The sequence below is a fragment of the Equus przewalskii genome, chromosome 26, assembly GCF_037783145.1.
Source record: "Equus przewalskii isolate Varuska chromosome 26, EquPr2, whole genome shotgun sequence".
NCBI lineage: Eukaryota > Metazoa > Chordata > Mammalia > Perissodactyla > Equidae > Equus > Equus przewalskii.
The window spans coordinates 30,486,420-30,501,452 of NC_091856.1; the positions used below are offsets into that span (position 1 = coordinate 30,486,420).

General features: G+C 52.9%; 2 protein-coding genes across 51 annotated transcripts in view; one reads left to right on the forward strand and one right to left on the reverse strand.

Moving 5' to 3' along the window:
• ANGPTL2 (angiopoietin like 2) overlaps positions 1 to 2,901 on the reverse strand; it is a 35,421-nt gene extending 32,520 nt beyond the window's left edge. The window contains exon 1 of the mRNA XM_070595512.1: positions 2,301 to 2,901. The gene's annotated coding sequence lies outside the window, so the exon portion shown is untranslated. The remainder of the gene's footprint in view (positions 1 to 2,300) is intronic.
• RALGPS1 (Ral GEF with PH domain and SH3 binding motif 1) overlaps positions 1 to 15,033 on the forward strand; it is a 309,385-nt gene that overhangs the window by 207,600 nt on the left and 86,752 nt on the right. The window lies entirely within an intron of this gene.

The following is a 15,033-nucleotide window of genomic DNA, read 5'->3' on the forward strand; positions in this document are numbered from 1 at the left end:
TGGGCCATGTGCTTTACACATTTTTGTGTGTTCCACCACGACTGCCTTTATTGAGGAATAATTAATCCCAGTTCTTGTTAGCCAGGCCTGCAAAGTCAGTCAGAGCCTCTGCACAGTGACTCACCCTGTTCTAGGCTGGAGCAGGCAAACCTACAGTTGCCACAGCCCAAGAGGCCTTGTGCTGGAGGAGCAAATATTTAATGTCAGCTTTTCAAAATGCTTCCACGAGTTCAGGGAGCCCACGGAGACCTCTGGGGTCACAAGAGAAAAGTTGCCGTCCTGGGCTAAGATGCACCAGTGTTGGCTGGTGTGAGATCTGCCAGACCTGGCCACTGATGTGGCCAGACTTGCTGGTGGGGGTGGGGCCTGGAGGAGAGGTCCTTGCCGCTCTCTCTGCAACCCAGGACAGGCCTGGCATTGCTGCTCCCGCTTTGTGGACCTCCTGCAGTTCAGAGATGGCTCACTCTCCTTACCACCCCGCTTCTGGCGGGGAGACCAACAGGCAGACAGATAGCGCCTGTGTGGGTGGAAGGATGCTCTAACTGTAAGGTTGGTGTCGGTTACACCAGAGGTCCTTTTGTCAGTGCGACTACGCTCTTCCTCAGACTGGACTTCTAGGACCCAGACATGCTGCAGGTAGCCCCAGACAGATAGCCTCCTCAGGCTCCTGGGAGGCCCCCAGTGTGGGTGGCAGTAGCGGCCACAGCATTAGCTCGTCCTTGTGGGTTTTCTGACAAGCACATATATCAGGACAGAGAGAGAATCAGAGTCTCTGTTCTTCCCTCTCCGAGATTCTGATTGTTACGGTTCATAATAGTCAGTAACTAATGTTTTCTGAGGGGTTGCTGCACACCGGGCACTGTGCTAAAGCCTCTCCAGACACGAGCCGGTGTGCTTCCCCAGAAAGCACTGGAATGTGGTTCAGAACACTGGCTTCAAGTCCTGGTGCTGGCACTCACTCACCATGTGGCCTTGGACACATCACTTGCCCTCTGTGCCTCAGTTTCCTTACCTGTAAAATGGTGATGAATAATAGTACCTGTGTTATACACTGATAAGTTGGCTCAGGGTAAGTGCACCCTGAGTGTCAGCTATTACTAAGAGATGGGCACTGTTATTATCCCATTTTACAGAAAAGGAAACCGAGGCTTAGCGAGGCTCATGTTCTGCTAGAGTCACTTGGCTCATGAGGAGAAGAGCTAGGATTTGAACCTCACTCATGAGCACTGCCTTACTCTGTCTCAATTTGGAAAAATGCATGTGGGTAGCATTTGGCCAGCTTTGGAAGTGACATTCTCAGCTTTCCTCAGAGCTCCTTTTCTAAGTAACGTAAGGAGATCCTTTTCTAAGTAACCAAACTGGCCTCTGGGAGCTCTCGTAATCCCGCAGCAGAGGCAATAGCTGACCCGTGACACACATCACAGAAGGAGAAGGGAGGGATCAGCAAAGAATTTCTGTTTGGAAATGTTATCTAATGCTGAGCGCTTTCAAGGGACTCGGAATCTGCAGCCCGTGCTGTCCCCACAGTGGGGTGCCAGGAAGCCATGCTCCCCTCTTTCCTGGCCAGGTACAGCCTGCTGGAGACCTGGGTACTCTCCAGTGCTAGGAGAGAGCAGGCGTCCTCAGACATGCAGGGAAAGCCAGGGCAGCACTTCGCCCCCAGTGACAGTGGAGAGATCTCTGGCCGCCGTGTCCCTTCCCGCACTGGACGCCTCAGCTCCTCTCCTCCAGGCTGAGGCTGTGAGCAGAGGCTGCGCGGCTCCTGGGAGCTCGCTGAGCAGGGGCTCCCAGTGCCCGCAGGACAGCTCTGCTTTTGCTTTAGCCTCGGCACCGTCTCTAGCTGGGGTGCGTAGGAACCCCAAACTTAAAAACGACTTCCCGAGTCCTCGGGCTACCCCTGCCATCTGCGGCTCCTTCGGTCCACTGCCCCTCTCCAGTACACACCTACACACAAGCACACACTCACGCGCACACTTGCCAGCTGCCAAGCTGTGCCCAGGAGCTGCCTGCCTTCACCCCAAGACACTTTGTCTGAAGAAGAGTGGGGCTTACTGCTGAAGCCCTCGACACCCCAGCCCGTGATCTTATGTCCCCAGAACACCACCCTCTGCCCAAGTGTCCACAGGTCCTGCCCAGCAAATGCCTTCTTTGGCTTCAAGTGAGGGCAAGAGTGACCCCATCTGGGGTCCCGCTACACACACACCCCCAGTGGAGGGGTCAGGGTCCTTGAACCCTGAGCCAAGGGGCCAGCCGCTGCTTCTCACCCCTTGTCCCTCGGAGCCACGGAGCCGGCCCCTTACCTCTTCCCTCCTGCTTGGCTCCGGGGCAGCTCCTCACATGCTTCACCGCGGCCGTCAGTGGGGCAGCCTGTCCATGGCCCCCGGGAGGGGTCCCTGAGTCGCAGGCCGGCCAGCCGCCGAGCAGCGCTGCCTCACTGGCCTCTGTTCGCTCTGCTCTGCCTCCACAGCAGGGCTCTGGCCGAGGCTGGGCCGGGGGCTGGCCGGGGGACCTGCTGGGGCACTCACAGGCTGCCTCCTCTTGCAGCGGGGGCCGGTGGCTGCCTCAGGGCCATGCTCTGCAGCCCGGAACTCAGCAGCACTGCTCAGGGCTCGGGGTCCATCCTCAGGCCGTCTACAGCAGCCTCATTTGAACTCCTAACTCCTTTGTGGAGCCTTTACATGCTGCCGGAGGAAACTGTGAGCACAGCCTGACCCTGGTTGGCTGCAGGCACTTCTCTCCACCCACCAGTGCAAGAGGATCCCCCAGGCCCCAGAAAGGCTCCCGGCCTCCCCTCAGCCCCAGACAGAGGCGGGCCGCCCGGTGATGTCACACTAGCTCCGGCCCCAGCTGGCCTGGCCCCTCCCGCCCAGCCCGCTTTGGCGGCCTCCGCGGGCCCCCTCCTTCCTTGGCACGAGCAGCCTGGCCAGCTCTGCTGCCTGGCCCGCCCGCTCCCAAAAGCCCGAGCAGCTCCTGGTGCGCTCTGCTGAGGCTGGGAGCTGCCCCTCTAACTCGAGTAGTGGGTTTAGATCCACTCCAGCTGTGCAGGCAGCGAGCTTGTGGGCAGTGGGGAGCCAGGTCCTCCCCCTGGATCCCTCCCTCCCCCGTGCACTGCCCACAGGGCCCCAGGTGAGCAGGTGGGGCAGCCCGCACAGATGGCCTCTCCCCATCAGCTGCCCTCCTTGGAGGTCTCACTCTCACCTCCAGACCCTGGGGAGGGAACCCCAGGACGTCTGCACAGAAAGCAGCAGGATCTGTGCTGTGAACGCTAGCAGGAGGCAGTGGCTGAGACAGTGGAAATACAGCAGGCTGCCGTCGGGGCGGCACCCAAGAAACGCTCTGTCACTCCCTACCTGAGTGGCCCTGACTAAGTCACTTCACCTCCCTGGGCTTCCCTTTCCTGCATCAGTAAACAAGCTAAGACGTAATCTCCCCCAAAGGGCTGTGGTGAGGATTCTGCGAGGCCACGTGGAAAAAGGGCTTGGCATGGGGCAAGGACGCCTCAGTGGACTGAACTCAGAACTCGAGTTGGGCAGGCCAGGGGTCGCACTCCCACAGCCTCTGTTGTGACCTCCTGTCCGGCTCTTCGAGGAACACATAATGGGAGTCCATCGGGCTCCTGTCACTGAGTGGAGCTCATGAATGTTTATAGAGTCAAAGCAAGAAATAAGGAGACAGCACCAGACCCCACAAAGTGAGCCATCCTACCGGCTTGGCACAGGCAGGCAGAGGAGGGAGGAGGGTGAATCTGGAAGGGAGCAGCCGCGTGTAGGTTTGTCCCTCTGCCAGGACACCAGCCTGTGAAATATTGGTAGTGACTGTTATTTCCTTTAAAGAAACTTTTTTAGTGATGATGTTTGGGTACAAACTGGGAGAGAAACTATCTTGGGGTTCTCCCCCAGCCCCTAAGCGCAGTGTATCATGTTCGTGGTTCCTGGGCAAACTGATCCCCCACACGCCTCCCTCTCAGGATTGCCGCTCCTGTCTTTTGCCTCAGCTTCTCGCAGCCTGCTCAGACCTTCTCCCTTTTCCGTCTGTCAGTCCCATCCCTTTTTGGAAGGTGAGTCTTTACCAGAAGATCCCAGCATCTTACAGGTCACAAATTAACCAGACAGCTGGATTGCACAGAAACCCTGCCCACACCCAACGTGCCTTCTACACTGTGCATTCTCCAAAGGGCCTGGAATGTTCCCTTTGGGCCATGGGGGGCCCATGGTAGTGGGGCCGTGGCAGGCTAGGGGCTCGAGATCAGCAGAAGCACATGGGATGGGGCTGAATTCTTCTTGAGCTGCCCCCTTGACAGCGTGGAGGCTGGAATATGTCCTGTTTTCCCCTTCCTCCCCGCTCTCTCTGTGTCTCTCTTCTCTAGGATGTGTTTATTGGGAACCTGCTCTGAGTCAAAACCAGGAAGCCAAAGTCCCTGTTCCCACAGAGCTGACAGTCAGGAGGGGAGACAGATGGACAGACTAGGGTACCTGAGAAGTGCTGGCACAAGGGGACTATCTAAGCAGGAGGCCTGGTTACGCCTGGGCAGGGAGTCAGGGCAGGCTCCCTGAGAAAGTGGAGCTTCAGCTGAAACCTGAAGGCGGGTCAGAATTTGCAGGTGGTCAGGTTGGAGGAGGATGGTGTGGGCAGAGACAATAGTGTGCGAAGACCGTGTGGCAGATTGCCTGTTCAAAGATGGCCCCAACAACATCTCCAGGTCCATGATGAGACCTTGACACTCCTCCTGTTGAGGTGGGGTCTTTGCCCCTCCCCTTGAATCTGGGCGGGCTTGATTTGTTGGTAACTGATAGAATGCAGTGGAAGTGACACGACCTGCCTCCCAAGGCTGTGGGAGAAGGGGCTGTGCAGCTTCTGCCTTGTTCAGTGGGATACTCTCTTTTGGAGCCCTGAGCCCAGCTGGAGCCTGAGATGTCCAGCTGCCTGGAAGCTGCCACGCAAAGGCCACATGTAGCATAGATCCCAGCTGGCAGCCAGCATCATCCCTCAGATATGTGACGAAGGATGCCTCTAGATGACTCCAGGCCCTAGCCATTTAGCCACCCCCAGCTGGAGAGTCTTCCTGCTGAGGCCCCAGATTTGGGGAGCAGGGATGAGCCATTCTGCTGTCCCATTATCTGAATTCCTGACCCACAGACTCCATAAGGAGAAGAAAATGGTTGTTTTAGGCCCCAAGTTTTGGTGGCGTGTTGTTACACAGCCATAGTACTGGGAGCAGCCTGGAGGTGAGAGCAGATGAAGGGAGTTCTTTTGAGAGCTCATGGAAGTGCAGTTTGGAGGAGAGAAGGGGAGCGTGGCGGAAGATGAGGCCTTGTTAGAGGTGGGACTTTATCCCAAAGGTGTCGACAGCCACTGAAAGGCTCTGAGCAAGACGGTGTTCTGACTTGCTTTTATTCTTAAAAGGCCCCTGAGTTGTTGAGTGGACTGGATTGATTTTTAAAAAGGGAGTGATAATCTTCATTCCTCAGGGTTAGTGTAAGGATGAAGATGAGGCAGCTACAGCACTGAGCACGATGCCTGGCACTCAGCATTCCTCCATTGCTCAAGGAACAGGGGCTACTTCTGCTTGCTTCCCTGCTCCCAACTGCTGCCCACTCTTACCCAAAACATCCTCATCCAGCTTCCAACTGGATGGCTCCTGCATCCTGGACCCCCCCCCCCCCAAACTCCTCAAGAAGCCCCATTCCCACATTTCCTCCTACCTGTTGGACCAAAGCATTGTGTGACTAAAGCATTTGAGGAGAAGGGAATCTTCATTTTTCTTTTTATAGTTTTTATCAGGACGAAAAATGTGTGACGTTTACATGGTGGTAGAATACAAAAAATCTCATTTGTGTCTCACAGTTTGTATAAATGATTTCATGTCTCGTCACCTTTCTGACAGTTACAGTTTTTTTTTCTGTTGGGAATGTAGGGATGTTCTATGAGCTACTGTGTATGTGGTGTGTGTGTGTGGGGGGGTGGATAATGTGTTTTATAGAGGGGGTGCTTGGGAGGGGGCTCTGCTGTGTCTTACAACCTCAGAGTCTTATCAGCCTTTCAAGCTTCACATATCCCAAATTGAGTCTTTTTCCTTTCATCACTTTTTAAATGGCTTCCCACTGTTCTCTGGCCTACACTGTTTCTGATGAGAAGTCAGCTCCCTTCCTTACTCTTGTTCCCGTGTACATAGCCCGTTCTTTTCCCTCTGACTCCTTTTAAGATTTCTCTTTGTCTTTGATTTTTGGCACTTTGTGGTGTGACTAGGTGTGGTTTTCTTTGTGGGCTTCACTGAGCTTCTTGGATGTATGGGTTGATGTTTTTCACTGTTGCGGAATGTGGGGGGAATTTGGGGCCATTACTTCTTCACATATTTGTCTGCTTTATTCCGTCTCCTCTCCCTTTCCGGAACTCCATTTACGTACTTGGTATTGTCCCAGTCCACTGAAGCTCAATTTATTTACTTTTATCTTTTTTTCTCTCTCTGTGCTTCAGTTTGGATCCTTCCTATTACTTGTCTTCAAGTTTGCTGATCCTTTCTTCTACAGGGACTAGTCTGCTGTTAATTTCATCCAAAGTGCATTTTATATCAGGTACTCTATTTTTTGGTTTTAGAGTTTCCACTTGGTTTATTTTTAGAGGTCTCATTTCTCTTCTGAGATTCTCTATCCACTCATTCATTCTATCCTTCATTTCCTGAAAATCGTGTGCTTATTTATAATAGCCATTTTAAAGTCCTGACTTACTAATTCCAACATCTGAGTCATCAGTGGGTCTGCTTTTATTGACTATTATTTCTCTTGATCGTGAGTCCCATTTTCCTCCTTCTCCACATCTGTAATTTTTTAATCGTATCCTGGACATTTTGCATGATACATTGCAAAGACCCTGAGTTGTGTTGTCTTCCTCTGAGGAACGTTGTGTTGTGCTCTGGCAAGCAATTAAACTGCTGGTGTATCCCTTTGATCTTGTGGAGGCTTGATTTTTAGGTTTTGTCAGGCAGGTTTATTTCGGTTTTGCCTGTGGTCCTAGGGTATAAGTCTTAGTCCTGGGCTTACTTGTGAGGCATAGGCTTTCTGGGATTAAATTGAAAGCCTTAAGTGTTTGCTAAGGCCCTTTAACTTGGCAGGACTTGAGCTCCGAACTCCATCTTCCTGGCACCTGCTGGCCTCTCTGCCTCCTGGCTACTGCTGTCTTTTGGGCTCCTTGGAGTCTCTCTTAACACACACACAATTTAGGGGTTAACGAAGGAATTTGTCCAGTAATTTTGGAGCTCCCCCTTCTGTGGTTCTCTTCTTTCTGGCATTTCCCCCTTCATTTTCCCATGCTCAGTGTCCGACCTCTGTCTCTTCTTCCCAGCTGGTCATACTGCTGCGTTCTGTTTTAGTTCTGTTGTCCTGTGTCTCACCATGAACTGAGAAGTGCCCTGGTGTGCTTCCTATCTTGCAAGGACCATGTCTCCTCCAGTTTCTGTTGCTTTGGGTTGTTCTCAGGTGCAGTTGTTTTCGTATATTGTCCAGATTTTACCGTTGCTGTTGACCAGAGGGTTAGTTTAATACAGTCTACTGCTCCATTTCAGGAACTGGAATTCCCCACATCCCAACTGAATTTGTCTGCTCACCCAAACCTCCTGTACTCCTGCTGCTGCTGTTGTCCTACCATAAACCCAGCCAGCTGGTTGGTGGTTCTTAATTCATTTCTCCGTCTTCCCTGCTCTTGGTCACAGTCTGTTAGGAAATATCAGCGCCAATAATTCATAGGTTGGTTCAGCTCAGTCTACCCACTTGGGCACTAGAAGTTGAAAAAAATGTGTAGTCCCCATAAGCCTTGTTAAAGCACCTTAGGTAGCTACCTGTGATGTGTTAGACACCAAGCTCAACATTTTACAGGTATCTTTTTTCCTCCCCTCAAAACCTATGAGGGAAGTATTACCATTCTGTTCTATGAACAAGAAGACTGAGGCTTACAGAGAGGTTCCTTGCACCAGGCCACACAGCTAGGAAGTAATAGGACTGGGATTAAGACCTACGTCAAAGCTAGCAGGAACATGGTTATCCTGAAAACAAATTGCATTTCTTCGATTCTGACACACTTTTTCTTGTTTTTAGATCTCTGAAATCAGGATGCCTCTTAAAGTTAATAGCATGTCAGGGTTTAATTGGCAGCACTTTTTCTTTTTTACTAGAACATGATGCAGTTATCAGTTGACGACTTCTCAGATTCAAGGAAGTGTGGCAGTTTTAGTGATCAAGGCCCCAGTGAAGTTGACCCATGCTTGAGGGACAAAATGGCAAGGCCCCTTCTCTCCTGGTCAGCTGGTCTTGGAAAGGCCCAGAGGAGTGTCTGAGCATCAGGAAGCCTGTGGAACTGCCAAAAGCCTCCATCCATCCAGATTTAATAAAGCAGCTGCCTCTAAGCTGAGCATGAGCCCGCTGGTCCCCTCCTCTCCTGGAGGCACTGTGGTCAGGTCCTGTGCCTTGTTGCCATGCCTGGCCGGGGAGCCACACTTTCTCTGGCCCTGGTACAGCATCACAGAGGACATCCAGGCACCGTGGAAAGCCCTTTGAGGACACTGTGTCTGTTAAATGCTTGCCAAACAAGTCTATCCCAGTGTCAGCACAGGGCACATGCTCGGTCACAAAGCAGCTCTGAGAGCCTGTTGTTAGCCTGCGTATGACCCGTTTCATTCCCCACTTCTCACCCCACCTGCCAGGGGACAGAGTCAGGGCAGCACTTCTCCCCAAGTCTGGACATCACCTAACAGTCGAACACTTTTTATATTTAGTCAACCAATATTTATTAAGCCCCATCTGAGCAGCAGAGTTGGGCTCGAGATCAATTTGCCCAAAGCCAGTTTCTAAGACTTTTAATAGACTGGTTTTCATTTTGTCTCCATAACAGTATTTTGAGAAATGTTTGTTTGGTCTCGTCCCTGCTTTCGCATCTAGAGCTGATGCTGGGCCCCTCCCAAGGGGGAGACTGGGGAGCCTGGGGAGCTGGAGCGAGGAGAGAGTTCAGTTTAGTTTGCTGGCTTTCTTTATGTCTTCATAATAAAAACTTCACGGGAATTTTCCCAAGCTGGTTAAAATCATCCCCATCTGGGGAGGGTGAAGGGGCTGACTAGGCACGTGTTGTGGTCTGGGATGGTAATTAGTCTTTGGGTGGTGAACATGGTGTAATCGACACAGAAATCGAAATATGAGGATGTACGCCTGAAATTTATATAGTGTTATAAACCAGTTACCTCAATAAAAAAAATTCACAGATAAAAGACAAATGAACAAATAAATAAAACAATTTCAAAGATACAAAAATAAAATCATTCCCGTCCTATATACATTTTTTGAAGATTGTTACTCCTGGAACGTTGTATCAGACAAGACCTTTGTCCCAAACAGGAGATGAGGGACTGAAGGCAGTTTTATGGTCTGTGAGGGAGGACCCCACCCCCTCACAGATACCTGCTGGCATTCTCGCCCCAAGGATCAGGGGGCTGTTGCTGACCTAGCTTATCTTTCCTGGGGCCCAAGGAGGCGATTGGGTAGATAAATGAGGTTCTGGCAAGAGACTGATGGTGTGAGCTTCTCAGGCACAAGGCCAGGGTGGGGTCACCAGGCAGAGGTGCCGGTGCTGGCAGGGAGGTGGGCCCGTGTCATCAGGGAGGTCAGAGGGCAGAGCCTGGGACTGCCTTGTTCTGGGCTCTGAACGGAGCATCTCAGCCGAGACCTGGCACACAGAAGCACGCGCTTGATGCCTGTTGAATGGCTGCATGGGAACACTAGCCTTCAAAACATCCTGTCTGTGGCACATCCAGGGTTTCCGACTCAGGGTCTGGGGGCTAGGGCAGCAAGGGGTGTCGTTTGGGAGTCTGGCTAGGAGGGACTTCAGGGAGAGATCTGAGGAAAGACAGCTCCCCTGACATCGTGAGGCTGTGTCCAGACCACTGAGGTGCCACCCTTGCCTCGCCCCAAGCTGTCTCTGGGGTCCCAAGTAACTCCCCACTCCACTGTCCACCAGGGCTCCCAGGTGCCCCGCCCTGGCCCTGCCCTCCCGCTTCCCCACTGCTGCAGGAAGGAAGGCAGCCCCTGCGATGGGCCCCGGTGCCGTCCTGCCAGATGGGGGTGGGGCAGCAGGGGACGTGCGCTCCCATTCCTGGCGAGTGCAGGTGGATGCCTGTGGTGTTCCCAGCACACAGCAGGGCCAGTTCCCAAAGTGCTTTGGCATGTGGGGCAGGCAGCGGTTATGCCCTTTGACAGATGGGGAAAGTGAGGCTGTGGAGAAATGACGGTTCTTAGTGTCATCGTCCTTTATGAAGTGTTCTCTCTGAACCAGGCCTTGTGCTCGTCCTTCGCCGCCCGACCTTGCCAGATTTGCCCAGCGTCTCTGTCAGGGCGCTGCGCCAAGCAGGCCCCACCGTGACGCCCAGCAGCCCCGGGCACCTGCCTCCTCGGGCTCCTTCCTCCAGTGAAAGGAGTGAAAATCCTCTTCTGTGACCGTGCTGGTATAGCGACAAACACGCTCATGTTTGCATTAAAGCATTTCCCAACCTAAAATTTCACCTTCATTCTCATTTTAAAAGGAGTTAGAGTATTTACGTGAGCCCCTAAAAGTGTGGTGAGCCCCACGCACTGCCCGCTGTGCCTGAGGGACGACTCGGCCCTGGCTGTGAGTCCACACTCCCTTATCCACAAATCCAAAAACTCTAAAAAAAAGACCAGCAAGCCTTTTTTCAAAAGTCCGGCACAAATTCTTTTGGTGGCAAAATCCGACGTGAATTGACATGAGGTTCTGTGTGGTCTTTGAACTGCTTAATGTCAATATCCACATGTTTGTAGGGGGCTGCCCTGGCTCCACGGGGCCTGGGGCGCTGGACAACATGGGGCCTATGTGCCACGTTACAGTGCCAACCGGCCCCCTGCCCCGTGTCTCTGATGCTTCACTGGACTCGTTTGCACGCAGGTCTCTCCTCCCCTCCTGGACTGTGAGTTCCTTGTAGACAGGGCTGTGTTGTGTTCATCTCTGTGGATACACATATGAATCATTTCTCTTTAAAGCTATCATTTCCTTTTTCTTAATGAACCCAGAGGGAGCTGCCATTCATAAACTTCTCTATAGAGGGGATGAAAATGGAGTGTGAGAGTGTAATTTCGCTGCGCCGGTGCCAGGGGCTCTGGAGTTGCTTTCCGTAAGCACATATGGGGGGTGCAGGGCATTGCACTGAGGTCTCTGGAGGAAGAGATGGGAGACAACTTGATGGAAATAATAATAGGTTATTGGGTGCCGAGCGCTGTGCTGAACACCGCTGTCAGTTATCTCACTTATTCTCCCAGCAGCTCCGTGAGGTGGGACCATCGTTGTGCTCCCGTTAGAGCTGAGGACAATAAGGTCTAGAGACGTTAAGTAGTTTGCCCAGGGCATCCATAGGAAGTGACGGAGCAAAGACGCAGAGCCAGACACATGGACTTCAGGGCCATGATTACCCACTGTGCCACCAGGGTGGCACCTGCCTGCAGCCTGGCTCGCAGAGAGTAGCGCCGAGCCTCAGGCCAGGGAGGGCTCTCCGCGGAGGCTGGAGGAGCTGTTTCAGGACACTCGCAGGACCCGGGGCTCTAGCAGGGCTGAGTGGGGAGATGGGGCCACAAAGCGCAGCAAAGGGCACACCCATTCAGCTATTCTACAGGTGTTTACTGAGCACTGACACGGTGCCAGGCGCTGGGGACACAGGGTGAACAAGGCACATGTGGCCCCTGGCCTTTCGAAGAAGATGTCTCTTCGGGGAGGCAGATAATGAAGAGATGAGATCATTTCCAAGATGGAACCAGTTACTGGAAGAGGGAAGGATGGGGCTCGTGGGGAAAGGAAGGAGGCCGCTTCACAGGGTGCTCAGGGAAGGTTTCCGAGAGGGAGGGTCCCGTGAACCCGGGCCCCAGTGATGGGAAGGAGGCAGCCACGCAAAGGGAACAGCATGTGCAAAGGCTGGGGGATGGGAATGAGCTTGGCTTGGCTGAGGAATGGAAAGGCCAGTGCAGCCGAGTGGAGTGGGCAAAGTAAGAGAGGCTGGCTGGGGCAGGTCCTGTAGGGCCCCGTGGGCCAGCGAGGCCGAGGGTTTTATTCAGAGCGCAGCAGAGGCTCCGGGAGGGGTGCAATCAGGAGATGATATGCTCTGTTTTGCATTTTCTCCGTGTCTTTCTTGGTCCTGGATGGAGAACGGTCCAAGGGGAAAAGAATGGAGCTGAGAACACTGTTAGGAGACTTGAGGGGCTGTCCAGGTGAGAGGCGAGGGGACTGGCATGAGGGCATTGTCACAGAGGCCGTGACCAGTGGCTGGATTCAGGATAGCTTTTAGAGGAGGAGCTGACGAGAACCTGGCACAACTCTAACACGGTGAGGATCAACCTGCACTGTTCAGCACCTTGAAGATTTGCCACTTGGGATCCCTAGAAATACAGAGTTCTATGAAGGAGGTAGTGACCCACAGTCAGGACTGCCATGTCCTGTTGGGCAGTGCACACCCTGACCAGCTGTACATGACAACCCTGACCACAGCCAGCACTGACAGTTGGGCAGTGTTGGGCACCATCTTCCAGGAGTGTGGGGAACAGGTCCAACGAGGAGGCTGGAGTGAGGAGACCCCAGCCCTGACATCCCCAGAAATAATAAACAGTTGGAAGTGGACTAGGAAAGTCCATTTTCTTATCCCACTTCTTGAACTAGTTTGTTTTCATCCTTGAGGTAGCTCCTGAAACATATGCTGACAGGGTTAATATCCAGAGGGACAGGGACAGCTCAGGGTCCCCTTGGGCTTGCTGGAAATTATTTTCAGCAAAGATCCACAGCTCTGCTGCCCTAACCCTGGAAGGCGGAGCTTTGCAGCAGGCCCTGCCAGGGAGAGGAAAGAACTTTGTAGCTGTGGCCCTTGAAAGTCAGAATGGTTTCTTTCTGCATCCTCTCTGGTTTAAGACTCGCAGATGTGCCCTGGGTTCTCCGCGTAGTCGGTCTGGGACGGCGTTTCAGGGGCACCCCCCCAGGCCTGCAGGGAGTTAGGGCGGCTGGTGCGGGCCACTGGCATCAGCCCCCCGGCCCCCGGACCACCCACCGCCCTCCCTCTCCTCCTCCTTGTGCTGGGCCGGGTACATCCCAGCTCTGAGGCTGGCACCCTAGAGGGCAGGGGCCAGGTTTCCCCTGTGCTGGATGTTCTCCGGAGGCTGCCCCACACCTGCTCTTTGGCACCTGTCCTGTGCCCGGAGGCTGACACGTATGGATTGCCTCAGGGGGCTCTCTTGCCTTCTGGCTTCAGATTGGGTTTGGCCAATGGCAGGTGCCAGCAGGAGATGAGGAGATGAGGAGAAAGTGAGGACAGGTGTATCACCAGCTGCCTGCCTGCTGGACCGTGGCTGTCTTGGTGGTGTGATGACAGTCAGGCAGGCCTGGGTTTGAATTCTACCTGTCCCTCTCATTAGCCACGTGACTTCTGAAATTTACCTGTCCTCTCCGCTTCTCAGTTTTCTCATTTAAAAACTGGATATGGTAGGGGCCAGTCCTGTGGCCGAGTGGTTGAGTTGACGTGCTCTGCTTAGGCGGCCCAGGGTTTCGAAAGCTGGTTTGGATCCTGGGTGTGGACATGGCACCGCTTATCAAGCCATGCTGAGGCAGCATCCCACATGCTACAACTAGAAGGACCTACAACTAAAAATACACAACTATATACCGGGGGGATTGGGGAGAAAAAAGGAAAAATAAAATCTTTAAAAACAAACAAACAAACTGGAGATAGTAATACTACCCTCCCAGGCTGGCTGGGAGGAATGAGTGAATAATGTGAGGGCAAATACCCTACCCAGCGCAATACCTGGTACACAGTAGATGCTCAATAAATGCGCTTCTCTTCCTTCAGTAAGTTGGAGCCCCATTATCCTGGGTTTCTGACACATTTGGGTGCTCTGAAGATTACCAGTCATTTTGTATCTCTCCAGACAGCATCCTGTAGTTGCCCCTTTTTGGTTTGCTCATTTGTCACTGCTCCCAGAACCACTCCAGCCAAGCCTCATAGCCAACAGTCCTTTAGTCAGAGAAGTGCTGCCCTGCCCTGCCTTTGTCTGCAGCCTGTGTAGGAAGTCTGCTTAACCAAAGAAAATAATCCTTTTTACATGGTGGAAAGTAGGCTTATGGAGGGTGCACGTGTATTTCCAAAAATAACTCGTAATGTTTGTTGAGTGCTTATTGATCCTCACAACCACCCCATGAGGTGGGTTCTTTTATTATTACCCAATGTGCAGATGCAGAAACTGAGGCTTAAGTCGCTCCTTGACCTGTCCAGGGTTACACATGAGGAAGTGGTGGGCTGGTGTTGAACACCAGGCTGGCACCGGGAGCCTGCCCCGTCACCCTCTATCACTGGGAAACCTCAGCTCTCCAGGCCCCAGGGACCAAGCCGTTTCAGATAACCAAGCTGACTAGAAAGCTACAAGGTTATCTCTTGGAACACCCAAAGTTGTAAAATTTTTATCCATTCTCGTTAAGCAGTTTGCACAGACACGCACTCATGCCTCCGCTAATCACACCACCGAAAGCTCTTCGTGACTCGTGGTCTTGAATGGACCAGCCTTGCTGCGGGCCGCCTGGGCGGAGGGCACTGTCTGCAATGCCCTGGAAGCTCTGCGAGCACCAAGCAGCTGTGTTGTTACCTTTCCAGCTCTTCCTTCCGTGGTGGCCATCACGTTCCTTTTCCGGCCCCTGTCCTCGTCCTGATTGGTTGCGTCTCGCCAGCTGAGGTCCCACAAGTCTGATAGAATTATTTCTAAACAAGAGTAGCTGGGGACTACGCTCATCTAAAGTGCTCTCCAGTGAGTAAAGTACATGAGATTCAGTGCCTGAACTTGGCCACATCAGTTGTAGGTGCTCAAAGGCCTTTGGGATTTACAAGATCTGTGCTCTTCCAAAATAGCTGCCATCTGTTACACACTCGCCCTGTGCCTGGCCTGGTGGGAGGCCTTTTACATGGCTTATTTCATCGAATCCTCAAAAACAGAACCTTCCAGGAGAGGTTCTATTTAC